We start from the raw sequence: 10641 nt of genomic DNA, 5'->3' as shown, positions 1-10641 counted from the left end.
CAGTTGTCACTTAACAGATGTGCCAGGCATTGTGCTAAGGGCATGTCATCTCATTTAATCCTCACCACAACCCCAGGAGGCACAGCCTGTTATGATTCCCTTTTACAGAGGAGGAATGTGAAGCCCAACATGATCAAGGGACTTTCCCCAAGGTCACACAGCTAAGAAGTGACAGGGCCACGATTCAAATCCAGGTAACCTGGCTTCAGGGTTTTGAGGGTTTTTTTTTTTTTTTGGTCTTTTGGTCTTTTTGCCTTTTCTGGGGCTGCTCCCATGGCATATGGAGGTTCCCAGGGTAGGCGTCTAATCAGAGCTGTAGCCACCAGCCTATGCCAGAGCCACAGCAATGCCAGATCTGAGCCACATCTGCAACCTACACCACAGCTCACAGCAATGCCAGATCCATAACCCACTGAGCAAGGCCAGGGATCGAACCAGCAACCTCATAGTTCCTAGTTGGATTCATTAACCACTGTGCCATGATGGGAACTCCCAGGTTTTTTGTTTTTTTTGTTTTGTTTTGTTTTTTTTGTTTTTTGTTTTTTGTCTTTCTGTCTTTCTAGGGCCACATGTGAGGCATGTGCAGGTTCCCAGTCTAGAGGTGTAATCGAAGCTGAAGCCACCAGCCTACACCACAGCCACAGCAATGCTGGATCCTTAACCCATTGAGCAAGGACAGGGATTGAACACTCAAACTCATGATTCCCAGTCAGGTTCATTTCTGCTGTGCCATGATGGGAACTCCCCCTGGCTTCAGGTTTTAACCACTAGTTGTGTGTATCTTTTCCAGAGCTAAACAGCCTCAGGCTACATTTATGGTTCTAACAATACACAACAGGACATAGGAAGGTAAATTTAAGGAAGGCTCAACTACTCAGACAAAGAAAGCAAATTTTGGGGAATTTTAAAGGTGAAAGGATGAGGGATGCACACAGTCAATCACCAGCCTAGTAACAGACAAGGTGACTGAACCTGATGACACAGGGAATTCAGAAATAGAAAACAGCTTCTTGAGAGGGCGATTACATTTCCTTGTGGTCTATTAATTCCATGTAGGATATGTTAATATTACTATGAGATGGGTGGTTTTCTTCTTGAATTTTGTCTAAGTCAGTTTTTCAGTTGGGAGAAAATGAGATTTTATGGGTCAATGTATACACAAAAATATCCCACAGATGAGATTTGAAAAACATTCAGGGTAAGCAGGCACTCAGAAGCTTTGTCAGCTTCTGGGCTGGGTGCCTGCCCCTTCTCTCTCCAGATCCACTTGCCAGCCCATGCTCATCCTACTCAGTGCCCCCAGAGACAGACCCTTGTGGACCACCTCAAAGGCTCCTTGGGCCCCTTGCTTCAGGCTCAGGGAGCTCAGGGGGACATGGGAAAGAAGGGAGTGAGGTCTGAGAGCTGGTGTCAGGGACTCCCTCTGGTGGGGTCACAGATCTTTCTGCACAGCTCTGGCCTCCTGCTTCCCATGGCTGCTCTCCCCCCCCCCCCATCAACCCCAATCGTCACTGCCTTGGAAGCTGCACTGTCCCTGTGGTTTCCCTAGAGCCCACCTGTACTTTGCAAAGTCCCTTTCACTGGACTTGCCTCAAATTACCTTAATTTGAATGTGTCCTCTCTTCTTGCCAGGAGCTGACTGATACCAGTGTGTCCCAAAGCTTTGTGTATTCAGACATAAATATCGTTGCAACTTTCTTTTCATTTTCTTTTCCTTTTTTTTTTCCAGGGCTACAGGTGCAGCAAATGAAAGTTTCTGGGCTAGGGGTTGAAGCAGAGCTGCAGCTGCAGGCCTATGGCACAGCCACAGCAATGCAGCTTGTGGCAATGCTGTATCCTTCACCTATTGATCAAGGCCAGGGATTGAACCCACATTCTCATGGACACTAGTTGGGTTCTTAACCTGCTGAGCCACAATGGGGATCCTCACTGCAACTCTCCTTTTAAAACTAACTGTGAAGAAGACTGTCAAGAGTAGCTTCTTGACATTATTTCTGACTTTTTCCCATGACTGGAAGTTCCTTTTAAACTCCCTAATGCAGAGTTCTCTCCTCTAGGAAGCTGCAGCCATGATGGAAGTTTGTGAGGCGCGACCAAGCTCAGGCGAAGGAGATGAGAGACAGTGGCGGCTGTGGCCCAGAGCTCCTCTCAAGGCCTGTGAGCAGCTGCGGGGGCAGCACCCTTGGGGAGCCGGATGGCCATTGGCGGCGGCAGCGGCAGCGGCAGTGGAGGTGTTTCTCGCCTCCTCTTCGTCTTTTCTAACCGTGCAGCCTCTTCCTCGGCTTCTCCTGAAAGGGAAGGTGGAAGCCATGGGCTCCGGTGGGAGCCGGCTGAGGAGCTGCGGTGGCACCTCCCCGCTCCTGGAGTGGAGTGTGGGAGAAGCGGCGGCGGCGGCGGCAGCTGCTCCGGGGAGGGGGTCGGAGTCGCCGTCCTTATTTCCAGGGCTGGGAACACTGGAGAGTTGGTCTCTCTCCTCTTCCTGCCTCCAACATGGCGGTGGCGGCTGCACATCCAGGGATCCCGGCCGGTTTAAAGCCTCCGTTCCGCAGCTGCCACCGCACCAGCCCTGGCCCAGGCTCCAGAGACCCAAGGAGGAGGCAGCCTTTCTGAGGATTATTTGTCTTCTCCCTATTCTGCTGCCACCACTGCCAGACCTCTGGCTGCTGAGGAGAAGCAGGCCCAGTCGCTGCAACCATCCAGCAGCCGCTGCAGCAGCCATTGCCCAGCTGCAGTCCAGAGCCAAGCAGCAGCAGAGCGAGGGGCATCAGCTACCACCAAGTCCAGAGCCATTTCCATCCTGCAGAAGAAGGCCCACCACCAGCAGCTTCTGCCATCTCTCTCCACCTTTTTCTTCAGCCACAGACTCCCAGACATGATAGCCATCATCCAAGAGATCGTTAGCAGAAACAAAAGGAGATATCAAGAGAATGGATTTGACTTAGACTTGACCTATATTTATCCAAATATTATTGCTCTGGGGTTTCCTGCAGAAAGACTTTAAGGCATATACAGGAACAATATTGATGATGTAGTAAGGATTTTGGAGTCAAAGCATAAAAACCATTACAAGATATACAATGTATGTGCTGAAAGACATTATGATACCGCCACATTTAACTGCAGAGTTGCACAGTATCCTTTTGAAGATCATAATCCACCACTGCTAGAATTTATCAAACCTTTTTGTGAAGATCTTGACCAATGGCTAAGTGAAGATGACAATCATGTTGCAGCAATTCACTGTAAACCTGGAAAAGGATGAACTGGTGTAATGATTTGTGCATATTTGTTTCATCCGGGCAAATTTTTAAAGGCACAAGATTTCTATGGGGAAGTAAGGACCAGAGACAAAAAGGGAGTAACTATTCCCAGTCAGAGTCACTATGTGTATTATTACAGCTACCTGTTAAAGAATCATCTGGATTATAGACCAGTGCACTGTTGTTTCGCAAGATGTTGTTTGAAGTTATTCCAGTGTTCAGTGGTGGAACATGCAATCCTCAGTTTGTGGCCTGCCAACCTCCAATTCAGGACCCACATGATGGGAAGACAAGTTCATGTCCTTTGAGTTCCCTCAGCCATTGCCTGTGTGTGGTGACATCAAAGTGGAGTTCTTCCACAAACAGAACAAGATGCTAAAAAAAGAAAAAATCTTTCACTTTTGGGTAAATACATTCTTAATACCAGGACCAGAGGAAACCTCAGAAAAAGTAGAAAATGGAAGCCCATGTGATCAAGAAATTGATAGTATTTGCAGTATAGAACGTACAGATAATGACAAGGAATATCTAGTGCTCATTTTAACAAAAAATGATCTTGACAAAGCAAATAAAGACAAGGCCAACTGACACTTTTCTCCAAATTTTAAGGTGAAGCTGTACTTCACAAAAGCAGTAAAGGAGTCATAAAGTCCAGAGGCTAGCAGTTCAACTTCTGTAACACCGGATGTTATGACAATGAACCTGATCATTATAGATATTCTGACACCACTGACTCTGATCCAGAGAATGAACCTTTTGATGAAGTTCAGCACACACAAATTACAAAAGTCTGATTTTTTTAATCAAGAGGGATAAAACACCATAAAAAACAAACTTGAATAATCTGAAAATGGATGTTTTTTTTTTTAATGGCAGTAGGACATTGTGTCAGATTACCAGTTGTAGGAACAATTCTCTTTTCCTGACCAATCTTGTTTCACCCTATACATCCACAGAGTTTTGACACTTGTTGTCCTGTTGAAAAAAGGTTGTGTAGCTGTGTCATGTATATACCTTTTTGTGTCAAACCGACATTTAAAATTAATTTAGGATAAATAAAGATGGCACTTTTCCCATTTTATTCCAGTTTTATAAAAAGTGGAGTCAGACTGCTGTGTATACGTAGGAATATTTCATTTTGTGTCCTGTCACCAACTGAAGGGGCTAAAGAGCTCATGAAATACGGGTTGACATCCTACCCCTTTGCTCTTGTGGCAACAGATAAGTTTGCAGTTGGCTAAGAGGAGTTTCTAAAGGGTTTTGCTACAGTCTAATGCATGTATTCGGGTTAGGGGAATGGAAGGAATGCTCAGAAAGGAATATGCTTTATGCTGGACTCTGGACCATATACCATCTCCAGCTATTTACACACACCTTTCTTTAGCATGATACAGTTATTAATCTGGATATTTGAGGAATTGGCCACAGTCATTGCTTGCTATTTGTGCATTTTATTTTTCTAAAGCATATTGGTGCTAGAAAAGGCAGCTAGAGGGAGGGAATCTGTATTGGGGTCCAGGAATGAACCTTCCACAACATCTTAAGAGTCCACAAATGAAGGGATATAAAAATAATGTGGTCATAGATAAGAAACAGCAACAATGACTTAACTATATAAATGTGGAGGCTATCAACAAAGAATGGGCTTGAAACATTATAAAAATTGACAGTGATTTGTTAAATATGTTTTCTCAATTGTAACGACTGATCCAACTCCTGTGTAATCAAGGCCAGGGCTAAAAGTCAAATGCTATTAATACCTACATCAGTCAACAACTTACTCTTATTTTATTAGTTTTCAATCATATACCTGCTGTGGATGCTTCCTGTGCTGCCTACAAGCTTCTTTTTTCTCATTAAATATAAAATATTTTGTAAAAAAATAAAATAAAAAAATAAACTCCCTAATGCAGAGCCCAGAGTTCCATGATTGACAATATACAGAGTCAAAATTTCGGATCCTCTACTTCCTCTCTGGAAATATTTTCGGAATGTGGTTTAGCCACAGGTATTCATGCCTCTTTCCCCAAGCTACCAAAAAGAAGGGCACTTCATGCTGAATAATTCAAAAGATATCACCATACTGTTACCCCAAAAAGATTAACTAAAATAACTTTGCAACCTTTATTTCTATTGTGAACATTCTATTTTTTGCTTTTCAACAAAACTGAATCTCACTGGATCCCAAAGAGCTTTGTAGTATGGTACCTCTGCTCATGCTACACTTGACCAGCTAAGTTATAAGTTAGACAGTTTCTAGCTGTTTGTTTATTTGTTTGTTGATTTTTAGGGCTGCACCCATGGCATATTGAGGTCCCCAGGCTAGAGGTCTAATTGGAGCTACAGCTGCTGTCCTATGCCACAGCCACAGCAACACAGGATCCAAGCCTACACTTTGGCTCAGGGCAATGCTGGATCCCTGACCCTCTGAGCAAAGCCAGGGATCAAATCAGAGTCCTCATGGATACTAACTGGTTTTGTTACCACTGAGCCACAAAGGGAACTCCTCCCTCCCTCCATTTTTTTAAGGGCCGCACCTGTGGCATATGAACATTCCCAGGCTAGGGGTCAAATCAGAGCTGCAGCTTCCAGCCTACACCACAGCTCACAGCAACGCTGGAACCTTAATCCACTGAGGGAGGCCAGGGATTCAACCTGAGTCTTCATGGGTACTCATGGGGTTTGTTACCATGGAGCCATGAAGAGAACACTCTCCCTCCTTTTTAAGGATGAATAATATTCTATCATATGTGTATTCCACATTGATTTATCCATTCATCCATGGATGGACACCTGAGTTGCTTCCACTTTTGGCTGCTGTGAACAATGCTGCTGTGACCATTAGTGTTCAAATATATGTTCAAGTCCTTGCTTTTAATTCTATTAGGTATATACCCAAAAACAGAATTGCTGGATCATATGGTAATTCTACAGTTTTTGAGGGACTGCCATACTATTTTCCATGGTAGCTGCACCATTTGACATGCCCACCAGCAATGCACAAGAGTTCCAATTTCCTCTTACCAACACTTGTTATTATCTATATTAAAAAAAAAATAGCCATCCTAATAGGTGTGATGTGGTATTTCATGGTTTCTATTTGTAGTGATTAGTCCTGCTGAGCAACATTTATGTGCTTATTGGTTACATAAAGAAGAAATGTCTATTCAAGTCCTTTGCCCATTTCTTAATTGAGTTGTTTGGGGGTTTTTTGTTGCTGAGTTGTAGGAGTTCTTTATGTATTCTAAATATTAACCCTTAGAGATACATGACTTGCAAATATTTCCTCCCAATCTGTGGGTTGCCTTTTGATTATGTCCATTGATTCACAAAAGTTTTCAATTTTGATGAAGTCCAACTTATATATTTTTTTTTTGTTGCTTATACTTTTGGTATCATATCCAACAAATCATGGCTGAATCCAGTATCATGAAGCTTTTCTCCTCTGTTTTCTCCTAAGCATTCTATAATTTTAGCTCCTACGTTTAGGTCTTTGATCCATTTTGAGTTAGTTTTTGCATATGGTGTTATTTTGCCTGTTGATATCCATTTCCTCATACCATTGGTTGAAAAGACTGTCCCTCCCCCTACTAAATGATTTCATCTAAAGTAATTTGACCATAAACATAAGGATTTATTTCTAAGCTCTCTATTCTTTCCATCAGTCTATATGTCTGTCTTCATGCTACTACCACATAGTTTTGATTACTATAGCTTTGTACTAAGTTTGAAATCAGATAGTGTGACTTTATTCTCCTCATACAAAATTGTTTTGGCTATTTGGGGTTCTGTGAGATTTCATGTGAATTTTAAGGTGGATTCTTCTGTTTCTGCAAAAAATAAAGTCACTGCAGTTTTGATAAAGATTGCATTGAATCTTAGAGTTCCCATAATGGCACAGCAGAAAAGAATCTGACCAGGAATCATGAGATTGCAATGAATCTGTGGATCATTCTTGGTAGTACTGGCATCACAATAATAATAAATCTTTTAATTCATGAGCACGGAATGTCTTTCCATTTATTTGTGTTTTTTGTATCTAAGAAAAATGTGACCATTCTTGAGGGTTGCTTAACAATAACTGTGTAAAAAAGAAAAGTTCACAGGCCTGAAACCAAGATCATGTCACTGCTCCCTGAAAGTCATGCCCTGTCCCCTGGTAGAAGCAGCCCCTGCAGGGGACACTGTCCCATTATCCCATTTACTCTTAGACTACTGTGGGTTCTGACCTCATCTCTTACTGATTCATTTAGCTAAGTGGAACCATAATGCTGATGGAATGTAAAGCTGTTGTTTTCATTCCTAGTATCTGTTCTCCCTTCTTCTATGTCAGCCTCACAATTTTCCTGATAAGAGGGAAAACACCTCTTCCCTCCTACAAGTTCATGAGCTTTGGTGGGGTTGCTCCATCCAGGTTCCAGAAGTGGGCATCTGAGCCAGACTTCATTGACAGGGACATGTCATATCCTTACCACAGTTTCTGGTCCAGAAATAGGTATAAGATCCAAGAGGGCGGCGTTGCCGTGAGCTGTGGTGTAGGTTGCAGACACGGCTCGGATCCTGAGTTGCTGTGGCTCTGGCGTAGGCCGGTGTCTACAGCTCCGCTTCAACCCCTGGCCTGGGAACCTCCATGTGCCGTGGGAGCGGCCCAAGATATAGCAACAACAACAACAACAACAGCAAAAGACAAAAGACAAAAAGACAAAAAAAATAAAAAAATAAAAAAAGATCCAAGAGGGTTCGATGAAAATGAATCCCAGGACATTGACTGGAATGACACCCAAAAGGCCACTCTGGTTCCATAAGACTGTGTGTGATAGGAATGAGGTAAACCTGGATGTGCCAGAGGCCTGAGGATGATGCCAGCACAGAGCAAGGAAAGCTAAGAGATGAAGAGAGAACATCATCAAGAAATCAAGGGTGTTCCCATTGTGGCTCAGTGGAAACAAATCTGATTAGCATCCATGGGGACACAGGTTCGATCCCTGGCCTCGCTCAGTGGGTTAAGGATCTAATGTTGCCACGAGCTGTGGTGTGGGTCACAGGTTCAGCTCAGACCTGGTGTTGCTATGGCTGTGATGTAGGCCAGGCAGCCACAGCTCTGATTCAATCCCTAGCATGGGAACCTTCATATGCTGCAGGTGCAGCCCTAAAGTAAAAGACCAAAAAAAAAAGAAAGAAATCATGTAAGCACCTGGATCCAACTGTTTCTGAAGTAAATAAGCCATAAACCTCTCAGTTACATGATCCAATCACTTCCTCTTTTTGCATAAGCCTTGTGAGCTTGGATTCAATCACTTACAATCAAAAAGTCCTAATTAAGTCGATCTAACCTAGCCCCTAATATCAATGCTATACAAGTAAAAAACAAGTCACTTTTTCAATGACTCTCTAGACAAATTAAATGTTTACATGATCTTATTATACACAATATCCAAGGTGCCCCACAAATTATATTTAATACAATAAAATCAAAAGCTATAAATTACAAAACCAGGTGCTGGGACCATATATCAAAGACAAACACAGGGGATGGTTAGCATGCAGTTGTCTATGCATGATAGATAGCCTAGAGTTTTACTAAATCTACACAACAAGTTTGGCTCTGGGCTTCCTGTCAGCCAAGGCAAAAAGGGACATGGGGATAATAAAACAATTCATCCAATTATCCAAAGAGCTGTTGATACATTTAAGAGCACTCAAATCTATTTAGATGTAATTTTTGAATCTCCTGTTGTAGTCTTTTCCAAGGAAGCTTTGTTACTTGCTTTATAAGGTTTCATCTCATGGCCCATGACTATCATACAACAACACAAGAGAGGCTTCTTAAGGCCAAGGACAGCTAATTTATCTTGGTGTCCCTTCTAGTGCCTGATAAAGAGCAGGTGCTCATTAAGCCCATACCTCCTTAATACAATTAGAGTATGCTTTGCTGCCAAGCTCCAATAAGACTCATATACCTGTGAGGATCACAAACCCAGTTAGACAGAAAAAGGGCTCCCACAAAGGAGCTGAGTCATACTGCTTACATACATCTTATGGCTGTGACATATTTTTAGATTTTTGCCTAATATGAATCAAATCATAATGAGATACTTCCTTATATACTTTGGATGAATCTGGAAAAGGAAAGCTACTCATTCAAATTAAATTGTATGCTTTCCATTATTCACTTATGCTAAATGACAATTTTAAAATCTTTGCATTTAATTGAAAAGTCTTTTAGTTCAGTAAAGGCAGAGACATCTGTTAGTACAGTTAATTAAAGAACTTTGGGGGCTGGATGAATATCATTAAGAAGTATCTGTATAGAGGGAACATTCCTGAATATAATCAAAGCCATTTATGATAAACCCACAGCAAATATAATACTCAAGGGGGAAAAACTGAAAGCCTTCTCCCTCAAATCTGGAACAAGACAGGGATGCCCACTCTCACCACTGCTCTTCAACATCGTTTTGGAAGTCTTAGCCACAGCAATGAGACAAACAAAAGAAATAAAAGTCATCCATATAGGAGGAGAAGAGATAAAACTGTCACTGTATGCAGATGACATGATTCTATACCTAGAAAACCCTAAGGACTCAACCCCAAAACTCCTTGAACTGATTAATAAATTCAGCAAAGTGGCAGGATATAATATTAACATTCAGAAGTCAGTTGCATTTCGGTATACCAGCAATGAAATATTAGAAAAGGAATACAAAAGTACGATACCTTTTAAAATTGCACCAAACAAAATCAAATACCTCGGAATACACCTGACCAAGGAGGTAAAGGACCTATATGCCAAGAACTATAAAACTTTCATCAAAGAAATCAAAGAAGATATAAAGAAATGGAAAGATGTTCCAATTTCCTGGATTGGAAAAATCAATATTGTAAAAATGGCCATACTACCCATAGCAATCTACAGATTCATTGCAATCCCGATCAAATTACCCATGACATTTTTCAGAGAACTAGAACAAACAATCCAAAATTTTATATGGAACCACAAAAGACCCAGAATCGCCAAAGCAATCCTGAGAAACAAAATCCAAGCAGGAGGCATAACCCTCCCAGACTTCAAGAAATACTACAAAGCCACAGTCATCAAAACAGTGTGGTACTGGTATCAAAACATACAGACAGACCAATGGAACACAATAGAGAACCCGGAAATAAACCCTGACACCTGTGGTCAATTAATCTTTGACAAGGGAGGCAAGAACATAACATGGGAAGAAGAAAGTCTATTCAGCAAGCATTGCTGGGAAACCTGGACAGCTGCATGCAAAGCAATGAGATTAGAACACACCCTCACACCATGCACAAAAATAAACTCCAAACGGCTGAAAGACTTAAATATATGACAGGACACCATCAAACTCCTAGAAGA

General features: G+C 42.1%; 1 pseudogene; it reads left to right on the top strand.

Moving 5' to 3' along the window:
• The first annotated feature begins 2871 nt into the window (after positions 1 to 2871).
• LOC146398884 (phosphatidylinositol 3,4,5-trisphosphate 3-phosphatase and dual-specificity protein phosphatase PTEN pseudogene) lies at positions 2872 to 4054 on the top strand (annotated as a pseudogene).
• Positions 4055 to 10641: the final 6587 nt, after the last annotated feature.

Source organism: Sus scrofa, chromosome 10, assembly GCF_054392235.1.
Source record: "Sus scrofa isolate SSC_HxYL_T2T_F1_AM1 chromosome 10, Sscrofa_HxYL_maternal_Yorkshire_Landrace_v2.0, whole genome shotgun sequence".
Taxonomy (NCBI): Eukaryota; Metazoa; Chordata; class Mammalia; order Artiodactyla; family Suidae; genus Sus; species Sus scrofa.
This window is presented reverse-complemented; position numbering and strand designations above follow the sequence as displayed.